Source organism: Diprion similis, chromosome 14 (assembly GCF_021155765.1).
Source record: "Diprion similis isolate iyDipSimi1 chromosome 14, iyDipSimi1.1, whole genome shotgun sequence".
NCBI lineage: Eukaryota > Metazoa > Arthropoda > Insecta > Hymenoptera > Diprionidae > Diprion > Diprion similis.
Genome location: NC_060118.1, coordinates 6,458,090 through 6,473,307, shown reverse-complemented (window position 1 = coordinate 6,473,307; position 15,218 = coordinate 6,458,090). Strand labels below are relative to the sequence as shown.

The window sequence follows — 15,218 nt, the reverse complement described above, 5'->3', positions numbered from 1 at the left end:
GGATATGACACATAACATGACAAGAGCCGCCAATAGGGTGTCTAGAATTCTAGTTACAAATATGTTGATTGCAAAAATCCACTAGGTGGCGCCAGTAGCTGATTACCTATCATGTATTGCAACATTTTTCTCGCTCTTCAGTGGCCACTTTTTCAGTTGAGAACCTATATAAGATACTTTTCTTTACCTCTGCCCTCCTTACGACAAACATACACACTCGACTTCACACATCCAAAGTGATCTTCAAGAATTGTATGTGCCTATGCATCTAGCTGGAAATTTTGGCATTGGTATCTCATTTTGTCGGCTACCCCATGTTTGCAAAATCACGCGTCCCATCGCCCAGCAATAGAAGCTGGCAGGTAACAGCGAATAGACGCATTCGTAAGACGTGAGCTTTGTATCCGCGCGTGTAAATCCAGCCTCACATCCATTCCACATAAATATACACACTATACAGATGAATGCAAAGTGAGCAGAGACTGTGGAGCTGCAAGCACGCCGCAAACTGCCAGGATTTTGTCGAGAATGTGTTTGAGAGTAGGCGGGTGGAATCCTGACTTCCGGTACCTGACTGGAATGAGCAAACGCCGTGGCTGCAAAGCTTCGGCTGCATCCACAATCCACAAATTTAGATGCAACGTGTATGGACACTTTCATTCAAAATGTTCGAAGACATTCAAACGGATGAATATGATTGACTTGTGAAGAATCAGTTCAATGACGGAAAGTACCTTGGTTATGATGCCAAGACTAAAAGTCTCCGAGGAAATTCAAAGGAATGAATAAATGACGTCAAGTACAGAAGAATCTCGATTATCTGGACTAATTGGGACCGAGTCTGGTTCCGATAGCCGAAACACAGCTCCAAGGAAGTGATATCCTGCTTCAACAATGAGTTCTAATAATCTAAAGTATTGTTTAATGATCGTATAAAAGCTCTGTCAGTTTCCCTAACCAGAATTCTATTGTGTAAATGTTTTAAAACATCGGCAAAGTTTTGGTTAGAGGAAAAAAATTTTTACAGATTTTTCTTTTTTGATTTTACAGAATAGATTTTGAGCAAAGAAAACTATGAAAGTCTATTCCTGAACTCTACGACGAGTTTGAAAAATGGTTGGTGTGAAGTTAACCAAGTGTGACCAATTACGGTTAAACATCGAAGTGCATATTGAACCTCTTTCAAGCACCAAAGGCTTATTTTATTGATAGAAGCAACGTTACAAGTAAACTAACACTAGAAGACGAGAATGTATTTTGTAGCCAAAAGAGGACCCAATTTAATTTGATGATTCGAAATGGCGTGAACTGATGTCTCAAGTTGCTTATATCCGTCCATCTAAGCTGAATTATTTCGATTGCCTGCCTAAACTATCAAAGTTCTAAAACGTGAGTCGCAGCCTCGTTACTTGCATTGATCGACACACAGAGATCGCACCTCGAAGTCTATTTGATGGGCAGAATTCTAGCGTTTCCGCACCATCAGCTGCATGCGAAACGCGATCAGTCACATTAACTAAACAGACACCGAGCTGATTGTGAGAGGAACAGGAGACAAGCAAGAAAAGCGCGAGGAAAGAACGGATCCTAAAAAGGTACGAGGACTCCCTCGACTTTCCTTGTTGAGGTACCTTCTCCGCACCAAACGGATGAGAGACTCGACGTGACTTTCAAATACACACAAATAACGTGTTCTTTGAGATATTTTCCATCGTCACGTAGGGATTTCGTTTTTTTTTCCCCTATTTTTCTATCCCCTATTCAGGGACTCGGGACTCAAGAATGGGGTTTACTTAGGTAATGAAAAAAACTGCGCTGAAAGAGACCGCGTGAATGATTTTGCTCTTTCTTGAATGCGTAGAGGTACTACGCCTGCTACTTCGGGACATCCGTTCTTCACCGGTACCTTCAATTCTACATTGAACTTTGAGCAACAAAGCGGAACAGACGACTTTTCCAGTATTTTTTGTCTATATGCGTGTTTTCTTTTGAAGCCGATCAGCCGTTGTACTGTGATTTTAAAACGCGAGATGTCGACGAAGTCGTTTGGTTTATGTTTCTTCGGTGATAATTCAATTGCATATTTATTTTCAGGTAGTAAACAGGGTGAATTTCTAACGACTGCACGTTCCGTCGTCTACTCAAATTGGATACGTACCCGCTACATTCTGAGAACAGCTGTTTGCCACGCTGACGAACGATCTCTAAATTAAATTCGTTAGGTTAGGTTACGTTAGGTTATGTCAGCTTAGGTTAGGGTGACCAGCGATCTCTAACCTTAAAAATATTCAAACTTGTGAATTGAGAATAACTGCCACCCACAACTATCAACATTTTTGAGGTTATGTCACCCTGACAAACATGGCACATTAAATTTTAACAGACAACGGATCTTGCAGTCGTTAGGAATTCATTCTATATACGAGTAGACGGTTGAAAAAGTGCCAACAATTTATTCAATTCGATTGGTGTTTGTTTTACTAAAAAAAAATGAAACCCCATTGAATTCATTGATTGGTTATCGACCTGCAAATTCCCTAAATTCACTCAGTTTTACCCGTATAATGGGAACTCCATCTGCAGTCTTACAAACCTTTTATTGCCTCTCACAACAGATTATTTATCATGAAGACGAAACTATCTCAGCCTATTTGTGCAAATAGCAACTGACTTCCGGTGTTTTTTTGTTTTTTTTGGTTTTAACATCTACAGACTTTCTTGCGTGGGTTTTCCAAGTGCCTGAAATTAGGAATATTGGTTATACTTGGGGGAAATTTTTGTACGAAAATAAATCCTAATGAGACTCATTCTAATCATCGTTAAAGCTATTTCTTGCATATTAAATAAGACGATATTGTATTCAGTTTGTTATACAATTATCTTCATTTTACATGATTTTCCGTACTAAGTGGAAAATCGTGACAGCTAAGCAACGATTGTACGAATGATTGTTCATCAGCCAAACAACTTGTTACGTTCACTTCTTGGACAGAATAATTGTCTTCTTTCGACTTCTTTTTTTTTTTTTTTTTTTTTTTTTCTTACCTGCAAGAGAATTTTCAAAGCGTTAATTGTAAACTGAGATAAAATGCTAAGGTTCTTGAAAAAAAATTTCACTTCCATCCATTCCGTATCCGCAACGATATTAAAAAAAAAAAAGTAAAATCGCTCGATGAACTGAAGAAGCACAACAGAATAAAATGAAAGAGATAGCTGCAAGCGCTGAGAAGTGATAAATTTGATCCTGGGATCTCGTACAAATATATATATATATATGTATGTAGACATATGGATCCATACATCGGTATAAAAGCTGCACTCACTCCACGGCACTTGAGCATTCGTGCAGTTGATTCGTTTTTCTCTAGTTTGTACACAGTTGCTGTATAAGATGTTGCTTTGTTTTTAGATTTCCATTCTTCCCTCCATGGTTTAGACATTGGTACACAACTCTACATCTTCCGTTTCCTAAAAGCTTCCGAAAGGGGTAGAAAGAAAGGAAGCTTTGCGTTTCCAGCTGTGCAAACAGCAATCGAACATCGCAGCGCGTCACTTTGACTTTGAACTTATAGTTCTGCATGCTTTTATCCATCCTCGACTTACGTTCAGTGCAAAAATATCCGGATGGCATGGCATCGAATAGCAATAAATAAAGACGAAGATCAGAATTTCTAGCCTGCAGGATTCCGGATTCTTTTCTTCTCATAAAAAAAATTGATACGAGAATTATCGAATTTAAATTCCTTTTGCCAAATTTATTTGTCACCTCGAAAAACGTTCCTTTGAATAAAGAAATTTTCTCCGACTTCAAACAGGACATAATTTTACCCGTAGTTTTTGTTTTTCGAACTAACAATTGGGTGCGCTTATTTTTATGCAATATCAATGAACACAGGAATCGGTCAAGAAATTCCCGTGAAATTGAACTTTACAAATCGATAATTTTCATCTTTGTTAACCCTTTCGTGCATATATTTTTCCTCACATGCGAATCACTTGGAATTTTACATTCATGGGCTTTTGTCGTTGCTGACTACGAATATGAACTCGAAATTCTAAAATTCAAAATGGCCGATCCAATATGGTGGACGTAAATTCAAAAAGTTGTTTCATTTTGATACAAATTTAAGTTACACAGTTTTGGGGGTTACTGATCACGAATCTAAACTCGAAATTCTAAAATTCAAAATGGCGGATCCAATATGGTGGACGTAAATTCAAAAATTTATTTCATTTTGATACAAATTTAAGTTACACAGTTTTGGGGGTTACTGATTACGAATCTGAACTCGAAATTCGAGTAATCGAAAAGACAGATCAAATATGGCAGACAAACAAAAACAGTCAAAGAAATTTTTCGATGTGTATTAGCTTTGTGTAACAATTGGCATCCGGACTTTCATGGTAAATTAGCAGGAAATCCTTTTTTTCATAAAAAAAAAAGTACGAATTTCGACCATTTGTTTGCATGAGCTATTTTTGTCACAAATTAATAAATAAATTTAATATTTTTTCAGACTTAGAAATATTTCGGGAACCACGAGGAAGCAAAAAACTCAAAAAAGTTTAATAAATGAAAAGCTTCAAATAAAAAAATAAAGAAATAAGAAAAAAGTCGAACGCTAAGCGTCCCAGCATGAATCAAAGGGTTAAATAAAATACGTCATACGCAGAAAGTTAAATTTAAACGTAATACTTGATAACGTATATGTTTGATTGTCGTAACGATCAACGTTGATAACGGTTCTGTTTCCACGGTAACGACGTGCGTATGAATATATATTATATACGAATGGGTTTTATTAAATCCAATTAAACCGAACTACGGATCTGTCGATTACGATTACTAGGTAGGTATATGCTGATAAAGAGAACCGTACACCTAAAGCTTAACAGAGATATACCCAAATTCATGCGATGATAGCCGATTCGCATAGACTAGGTATATTCCTGCCTTCAATTTCGAATGAAACGAGCTGTACAAAAGTAAAAACAAAAACAAAAAAACAAGATTTTATTACCGATTTTTGCCTCAAGGGTTTTATTCGTGGTCGTGAAAAAAAAATTTCAACCACTTATTTTCAATGTAAACTAATTTTAAATTGAGTACAAATTGGCGCGTGACTTATTGGCCTTGGAATTATTCATATGTACACGAAGCTGAATTCGAAATTTGTTTAATTTGATTTTCATGGGAAGTATGAAGTTGAAAATTTTTTTTTATGATTTAATAAAAAATAATAATCAAATTTTTATTGCTACATGTTAAAAACATAGCAGAGTTGCACAGAAATCTGGTGATTTTTTATAACTTGGAACAGCTTGAAATTATTTTGGGCATATCTTGAAGTAGAACTTTTGGTGAGTTCAAGTTGATATTTCAAACAAACTGCATGAAAGTTCAGACACACGTTTCATTTGAGAGGGGATGAAATATTTTTAAATTATTTAACTCAAGTAATTCAAGTGCCTTTTTCTCATGACTGAAAGGTGAAAAAAAATATTTGAGGCTGGAAAATCGTTTCGTCTATTTTTTAGGTGGGACAATTTGTCAGAGGAAAAATTTGCAAAATAAGATATCAACGTTGCGTTGGTCGATTCGACTCCGGTTATACTCGTATAACCGCCGTGCCAGGAAGAAGGGAGCTTAAAACCGCAGTTTCGAGGCGTTTGCACACAAGCCAGTGGCTATAACCAGACGTGGGTAAACAAATCGATCCGAAGTATAAATTGTGAAATTGTGATTGAGACAGCAATTGGCTCGTGCATTGAATCCGAAACCCTCCTGCATGCAAAAACATATTATACATCTATGTATAATATTTTATATGAGGTATTCCCTGCCAAACAACAATCTCTAAATCAGATCTAATTCTATTGAAACATTGCTCCCAGAAGAAATTTATAATTGTGATTACATTATTTTTATTAGAAAGTTTAGAAAGTTTGTTTCATTTGTGTAAACAAAAATCTGGTACCTCTTAGTAATCTCTTTTATTAGAGTCAATTGTAATACATTTGCTTGTAACTAAGAGAGACAGTTTGACGAAAAATTGATTTTAAGGCCCGATTTGATTGAAAAATTCAAGTTTATTCAACAAATAGGTAAAATTTGATGTTAAACAGTTATATACTAAATAGTTAATTGTTATAATCGTAGCGATATTCGAAATTTGATTGAAAATTTTTTCTAGCATCTGTGAAGAAATAAAGTTTTTATCCCAGTGTATCGCGTGAAAGAAAAGTGGATAAGTAACAGATGTAAGAAAAAGTGTCTACAGTTGTTTAACACGATATTATACCTGAGTTTATATTACAAATATGAAACGACAGCTTCGAAAATCTTGCCGGATGAAATATTTAAAAAATTTTTAATTTTCGGACGGATGGTTATGAAAATTTTTGCAAAAACCAGCAACGTTGTTTTGAACGGATAGTCAACGATTGGAATAAAATTTTCGAAATGAAAAATGATTGCGGATCAGAAGCTTGATAATTTAGTACGGAATGCTCCATACGTATATTGGCAAACCAAAGAGGAAAACTAATATCGCAGCCGAGGGTGATAATATTCCTTCACCCCCCTCGTGTTTTTTCTTCCATCTATGTGTACACGCCAGATATAATGATATTATACCACCTACTTTTATATTATATACCTACTTTCCATAATCCACACTGCGAACAATTGCCGTTGGAATTTCAAGAGATAATTGAACTACTTGACTGAGTTTTATTATACACCGCAGGAAATTGCTAAAGGCATATATAATGGAAATGATCTCCAAGAGTTATTATAGATCCCGGAAATTTAAGGAATATACATTTTTTTTTTCTTTTTTTTTTTCTATTCTCCGTGTGATGGCTTATTTCGAAATTGGCTCCCGATTTCCAGACACGTTAATTCGTTGTCCAAATGGCAGGAAAAAAGTATTCTCATTTTTTTTTCTTTGGCTTTTTTGAAAGAATGAAGGCTGCGATTCGTTTTAACTTTTTTTTTATCGATTCTGCAATATTCGTATTACTTCTAAAAGTATTTTTGTATGAACAGAAAATCTGCAGAATCAAAAAACAAGAAAAAGTTTGGAAATGCTGATAATTCACTGATCAAAACTTCACTCGAACATTTTTATTTTCAACTAGGTTTTACTGCGATACAGATAAAAATTAATTTGATAAAATAACGACATAATGAAAATTTAAAAAGCAAAAATTGAAGTCAATTAGACGGAATTTTATTCCACAAATTTGTGACAAATTTGAAATACATAGTTTATTCAAATAAAAATACTTTATTCGTCAATAACTTTGGTAAAATATACCAATATTGTGTCATTTTTTAGTGACAAAATCATATAGTTTGTCAAATTTTTGTGATTTTTTTTAGCGAATATATTGACTAGACATCACCTCACGATCACAATAATTCTGTATCAAAAAAAATTATGTACTTTCTTTCGACAACTCTTTGAAAATTTGTTTACAAAAATTAAAAAATAAATCGATTATCTATAATTCATTAAAACTTGACGTTCCTGGCATTAAGAAATAGAAAATGCGGTACAAAAATTTACCTAATCATTCCCTAAACTAATCAATAATCGTGGATCTACAGTATTCGGATGAACCGTTTGACGAAGAAAAATCGTTCACAAGAGAGAATAAAGTCTGATTGCGAGAAGAGGTTGTTTATTGTAATTGTCAATATTATATTCTTCGATTATTGCAATATATTAAATATTTTCTATCATTTCATTCAATTTTTTCATTTACACTGTCATCGAAAATTATTCCAACAGTTGTGAATAAATATACATAGTATAAAAATGAGCATAATCAGAAAGAACATTATAACACAAACTAAATTTTCGAGTGACAGTTAAAAAATCCAATTTTCATTTTATGCCCAGAATTACATTTTTCATTTGTGGTAATACGTTAGGGTATTACGAGACCCACAGCTATAAAAACTAGAAATTTTTCTCACTCCTCGAATCTAGACTAGCATGAGGGGCAATATACACACTAAACTGTACGTTGTTTCGGCGCGATGTGCGAGGCAGGTGTTTATGTAGCAATATTCAGTTTGTACCAGCCTCCTACTGTACCCACTACGTGCCTTGATTCAACGATTTTATAGAAGTCGGTAAATACGCGAGGTGTATGAAGTATTACGGCTATGTGTCTGTGTACAATACGGGTACATATTATACACCGTATACCTGAAATCAGGTTATACGTACCGTCCACGTGCAAGCAGAACCGTGGTGTGAGTATACATGGTGTGCCTAGAACTCTTACGAAACGCCCCTTTTTTTGAGGTTAAAGCCTTTAAGTGAGATGTGTACCAACTGTCTAAAAAAATCCCTATATTGTTAGGGAATTATTTTTCTCGCCAACGCTACCCTGCTCGGTAATGCCATCGTGTATAGTTGTGGTGTGAGTTATTTAAAGTCCCGCTCATTATTCCCCACGCAGATTCAACGTCACAACAATTAATCACCACCGATCTAGGGAATTTTGACGCCGTTGGTACACATCTTACTCAAGTCCAGTTCAGCGCGAGAGAGAAACTTTTTTGGAGAAAAAAGTTGCAGTCCTAGTGTGTTGTGGATAGGCATGGTGTACCTAGAACTCCTACGAAACGCGTCTTTCTTTGAAGTCAAAGCCCTTAAATGAGATGTGTACCAACTGTCTAAAGAAATCCCTATATTGTTAGGGAATTATTCTTCTCACGAACGCTACCCTGCTCGGTAATGCCATCGTGTATAGTTGTCGTGTGAATTATTTAAAGTCCTGCGCATTTTTTCTCCGCGCAGATTCAACGTCACAACAATTAATCACCACCGATCTAGGGGTTTTTGGTTGCGCCGTTGGTACGCATCTTACTTAAGTCCAGTCAAGCGCGAAAGAGAAACTTTTTTGGAGAAAGAAGCTGCACTCCTAGGCACACCATGTATACTCACACCACGAGCAGGACTTACAGAACTTTCTGAGCTCTGCTTTATTTCCAACATTTCGGCAGCACCTACGCAACTACTACACCTTATATTACACGACTCAATGCTTGCTTCCCCCGATATTTGAGGACTGTTAAGGCCATGTAGTACTCTCGCCCTTACCGACCGAGCAAACTCACTCTTTTTCTTCCTTTATTAAATAAACAAGTGAACGGATAGGCTTCAAATTTCGATCGTGCGTCGTTCTTTTGTAGCAGAATCCTGGAGAGTTACTCCACCGTGATAGTTTTTTCATGCAATATTGAGGTTACCGGATGAGACCTAGGAATGACAAAAATTACGTAAAAATGATGCTCTCTTTAAATTTCCTGAATTCGGCTAAAATAAACTGACGCACCGTCGATTTTTTGGACTCTTTTTGTTATTTTGTCTATTTAATATAGGAAAAAAAGGTCGAGTTTGCTCGGTCGGTAAAGATAGAAGTACTGCATGACCTTAAGAGTTTGCGATAAATCTCGCCTCGTTACCTGTACCGTTTCTGTTCATCTAACGATGGCTCGTAATAAATTACTAACATTCTCCTATCTGCCGAAGAGTTAAGGGTGAAATAGAATTGCTAAAGGGAATTGATCGAAAGATCTCAGATTAAAGTTAGCGATTTATTTATATTTGAGTAAACCTGTCTGCCATGGATAGATTAGTAAGATTTTTTCAGAACTCGGTTTCGAATTTATTTCTCCAAATCAACATTTGAAATGACAAATTATGGCAGATTCATTCGTGACACTAACTTTGAATGCGATTTCTAAGATTCCGAAAATTAAAGTGGCTGGATTTCTTCAGATTTCTAACCGAATAGCCACTTTACTAGATCTTTTCTCTCCTTACAACTGTTTATTCAAATGGCACGGTCTATCCTGCAATATCTTTAAATGCCTGGTATTCAGTGATAGCTTTCGCAAAATTATGTCCTACGAACAGAATCCTTCAGTTTTTTTTTTTTTTTTTTTTTTTTATCGAATGATGAATATTCCCTTCATTCAATTTGCAGTGTCCGTAAGCTCAAAGTAACACAAGCAAGGTAATAAAAATATTGAATCACGACGATGTACGTGAAATAAAAGCCCGGCTTTAAAAAGGGTTTAACAAGTTTGATTAACGGTCGTGTTTACGATAATGTAGTTTTTCAATTTGTCATAGCCAAATACAGGATCCCGCACCCACGCTTCGTATCCATTATCCGTAAAGTGTTAAAGACTGGTATGACTATAAAATGATGATGCAATGGTGCAGGAAATTCAAAAAGTATAAGAGCATTTGCTATATATATGTATATGTAGTATCCTCAGTCGACGTGAGTGCAGAAGAGAGAAAAAAACTGTCGTATTTTCCAATACTCTACGATAGGTATTGGAAAACGTCGGAAGTGGAGGAAAAAAAAGATGCTCAACTTGTGCAGGGAGGTGAGCGACTGCATCCCATCTATTATATTCTCAAAAAAAAATTTGATGGGCAGAGTTTCTCAACGTTTTTTCACAATCGTGATTGCCTCAAGCCACTTGGCCACATCAGGTTTGAATGATAACACGGAAAATGATGAACATGTGTAGCCTGAATGAGAACCGAGAATAATTTTTGAGCTGATTTGAAGTGAATATAGCGGAATTGTGAACTCTGGGGAATACACGGTTTCGAAACTCGTTTATGGTGCAGCATAGACCGCAGATTTAAACCGTAACTGTTTGAGGTCTCAAAGGATATTATATGAATGAATGGCATTAAATCAGTTCAATTTAAATTGAAGGCAAGTCCTCACAAAGAGATGAAAGAGTGAAGAGAAAATTTCAATTTTCATCTTCTCAGCTTGTGGTTTTTTTTTTTTAAATAAATTATACTGGTTTTTATAGCTTTGAAGACAGTTGAGACGAGATATTGTAGCTAGTACAGTCAATCCTATTGACGACGAGACCAGAGGAACGCACCCTAGCTTTCAAAGAGTAAAACACTGATCAAACATCGTCAACAATATCGCAGTGTTCCGGTAAATTAAAATCGCACTCAAGGTAAAAGCAGAATTGTGAGCTGGAAATAACAGAATTTCCTTCAAATTGTAAAATTTCAACGATTTTTTGATTTTTAGTCTATCTTTGTCAACTTTGATTCATTAAGATGTGATTTTTCACATCACGATGAAGAATTTTCACTACTGATTTTGTAATTGAGGCGGAATAAAATCCAAACTGGATTCATATTTTGTAATCAAGCCAAATTACAATACAAATTACATACGCAACAAGTAATTACTTTCGATTTAGTTACGATATTTGCAAGTAATTAATATCTTTCTTCGGTTCAATTAAATTTTTCAAATGTCACCAACGTCGCCTTATCGAATCCAATTACAAACTTCAATGTAATCAGTGGATAAAAAAAAATACATAAATGTATGCTAATTATCTATTAAATAAAAATGTGCAACGTAATTCGTATTCTTTTCTTTTTTTTCTCCTTTACACCCGGTTAAAAGACACATTTGTAATTGACCAATTACAATTCTGCACTTCGCTTCACTTATACAAGTAATTTCCAAGATCTTTGGTGATTCTGAGTTCACACGAGACAAGTCACGTACTTACTGTCTCAGCATTTATCCCGAGTTGAGATCTGGATCCACGGGACGAATTGTTTCAAATGCGTTGCTGTCAAGGGGTGGAAAGGCTCGAGGATTTTCAGGGTTAAACGTGAGTCGAGCGAGTGTATGTGATATACATATATATTTGAGTTCCACGTGCTGGTAGGTATTCCACGGATTTGCACGGCGCCGATTCGGTTGTGCAAATTTGATCATCTAAGCTCGGCTCATCTCCGGATCCAAGATGTATATACACAGTTGTACACACCTCGTGTGTAAACAATCTGGGAAGTTGCGCTGGATAACCGGTAACCGGTAACTTGATACGCTGTCTGATATCACGGCGACCTTCTTGTCTGAGCTGCACTGGAACAGCAACAACAACAACAACAACAGTCCAATAACAATAACGGCTATTGATCCAGAACCAACTGCAGAATCTACTCTATTACAGCCAGACGCTCACTCGCCTTGTTACAGTCACACAACCACAACCACAACCACAACCATACACACACACTAAACGCCACTCGCGGTGAGCCAAGTCGCTTACTTATTTACCTAGCCGCAAAACTTGCTCACTTACTTACCTCAGTTACTTACTTACTTACTCACTCACTCACTCACTTAGTTAGTTAGTTAGTTAGTCACTTACTTAGTCACTCACCCGGCCGTCCAACTCGCGTAGCTTTTTACCTTGGGTAGAAGCCACCGTTTGTTCTCTGTACTCTTATGAAATTCAATTACTAGTCCATTCATTAACATAATCTGACTACCAGCAAGTTTTTGTGGATGTAAGTTGTTCCCACGCGATAGAATCTGCCTGCTAATATGCCGTGTAAAATATTAGCAATATATGGCGTTCACGAGGATCAAAAACGTCGTTTTGTAAGGGCAGGGCCAGCAGTTGGCTGTTTAAGTGCTTATAAAGACCCGTTGTACACCTCGAAAACGCGGGAATGCAAAACTCCTATACCGCTCAAGCGATCAAAGTGAAACTTGGGCAATTAATGCCTTATTTTGGCAAAAAGTGGAGCGTCTTTTTGCTTTTTCAAAATTTTGAAAAAAATTTTACAGATTGGCTACCACCCACAGAAATGGGCCAAATTTTCTCAGTTGCACTGAATGGATCGAACTATCCGGTATGATGTCACTCGGCGGTGATAAAACACACATTTTGAGCCCAGTCCCATGAGATTTGATAGTGAAGTGACGAAATGGCAGCTGATCTGGTTTTCGATTACGAAGAATACCGAAATCTCATTTTGGCGACATTTGTCGGTAATTTCTTACCGACATTACACACATACATTACCGGCATGCGCGTAATGTCGGTAACAAATTTCGCCAAAATGAGATTTCGGTGTACTTCGTAATCGAAAACCAGATCAGCTGCCATTTCGTCATTTCACCATCAAATCTCACGGGACTGAACTCAAAATGTGTGTTTCATCACCGTCGAGTGGCATCATACCGGATAGTTAGATCCATTCAGTGCAACTGCAAAAATTTGGCCAATTTCTGTGGGTGGTAACCAATCTGTAAAATTTGTTTTCAAATTTTGGAAAAGTAAAAAGACGCTCCACTTTTTGCCAAAATAAGGCATTAACTGCCCAAGTTTCACTCTGATCGCTTGAGCGGTATAGGAGTTTTAGATCCCCGCGTTTTCGAGGTGTACAACGGGTCTTTATAAGCACCTTAACGAGTCCGAGCTAAAACTTCTACTATTGTGCAAATTTTGTGCACATCTTGTGGTATGTATCAACAGGGCAGGTATCCCAGGTCCATATCCCCGATTAAATTTCTTTGGTAACATGTTACAGTAGACTAAAAACTAAGCGAAACGTCTCTTTTTTATCTGCCATTAGACAGTTTGAGAGGGTAAAACCACCCTCCAAAGTAAGGCATTTTATGGGACGACTTGCAGTTTAACCCACAAGAACATAATATTTTTTAAACCAATCCAACTGGAAAAGTTTTCTCATAATGAGAAATGAAAAATGTTATTTTCTCAATTAAAGAAAAAAGAACTACCGAATCGTCTCGTAACGGGGTTTACTTTGGAGGGCGGTTTCACCCTCTTATAGTGTTTAATGGAAGATAAAAAAAATACGCGTTGCTTAGTTTTTAATCTGCTATAACATATTACAAAAGAAGTAAAATCGGAGAGATTGATCTGGGATTTTTACCTTGTAAGATGCAAAAATCCTGCAAGCGTCAGAACGCTAGATTTTACGGTTTCTGAAAAATACGGTAATCATTTGTTTTTGTTTTTTTTTTTCAAAATTCAACAGATTGATTTCCACGTTTGAATTTTTTGTTGCATCCATGTCAGGGGAAAAAATACGATCCAATACCATGGAATTCTTCGTAGACTAGAACCTTGGAAGCCTCGAGAAAAACACGTGTTTCACTAAATATCTTCTTCTTATTTACATTTTGAGAATTATATTTTGCCACGAGTGTAAACAAAATGAAAACATTTCCGCGAGATATGAAAAATGATGTTTTGTACAATTGATTGTAGCTCATGATCCCATTTTCACGGCCTATAGTAAAAATCAGGTTTTTGATGTAAAAAACTGTGAGCACACAAATGACAATATCAAATTTGAGAAAAAAGTTCGGTTCCACAAAACGCAAAATCCTGTTTTTTTTTAACAGTTCTAGGGGATTCAGCCTGCATTGAATTCCACGCTTTAAAATTAAAACTTTCTACATCAAACATACGTCGAATCTTTTTTTTTTCTTTGCGCGCGCGCGTTGCTTTGACACGATGAGAATTTGATTGTGAAAAACAGTCTGAATTTGCAAAACTTATAAACATGTATCTCTTAAACCGTAGCTCAGAGCTAAAGGTCTGAAACTCGCAGGATCGTTGCATCTTTGCACTCATCACAAAACATTGAATTTGCAGAAAAATCGATCCAATTTTTGGTATCCGATTGCTACTACTACAGATAATTGCTAGACCTGTTTAGAACCATTTCTGGCCGTAATATTTGATAACACGTAATGAATATTGCTACAACTGGTAACTTTACCAAGATGACCAAACTATCGTTTGTAATATGTATAAACAATATACATACAGAATGCATTGCTCAGAACTCAATGGTCCGTCGTCTGCTGCAGTATGCACATGCGCTACAAGTTTAGAGCATTTATTTGCCAGGGCGACCAACAGTCATGAACGTAACCTCAAAAATTTTTACAGTCGTCGTTAGCAGTTCTGTTCAACACCGACAGCTGTAAAAATGTTACGATAATGCAGTTAGAAACGTTAATGTAATGATGCATGCTTAAGAAAAATCGCTAATTCGCACCTTTGCTCTTACAACCTTCCGAAATTTATTAAACGATTATAAAAAAAACACACACACTAATTTAGATGTATCGTTGCGTTAAAGTTACTAACTTCAGGAACATAAAATTTTTGAGGTTATGTTCATGCCGAATGGTCATCCTGGCAAACAACTGCTCTCGAATTCCAGCGCATGCGCATTAAATTTTGTCAGACGACGCGACGGACCATTCAATTGTTAGAAATTTATCCTGTATAAATCTCTGTTATAGTCAGTGTTTGATATATTTCTAATATGGCGAGAGGCAATCAATATTGACAA

At 36.4% G+C, this 15,218-nt stretch overlaps 1 protein-coding gene across 2 annotated transcripts in view; it reads right to left on the bottom strand.

Annotated features, from left to right (window-relative positions):
• The window catches only part of LOC124414808 (zwei Ig domain protein zig-8), a 378,841-nt gene that overhangs the window by 265,060 nt on the left and 98,563 nt on the right, over positions 1-15,218 (bottom strand). The window lies entirely within an intron of this gene.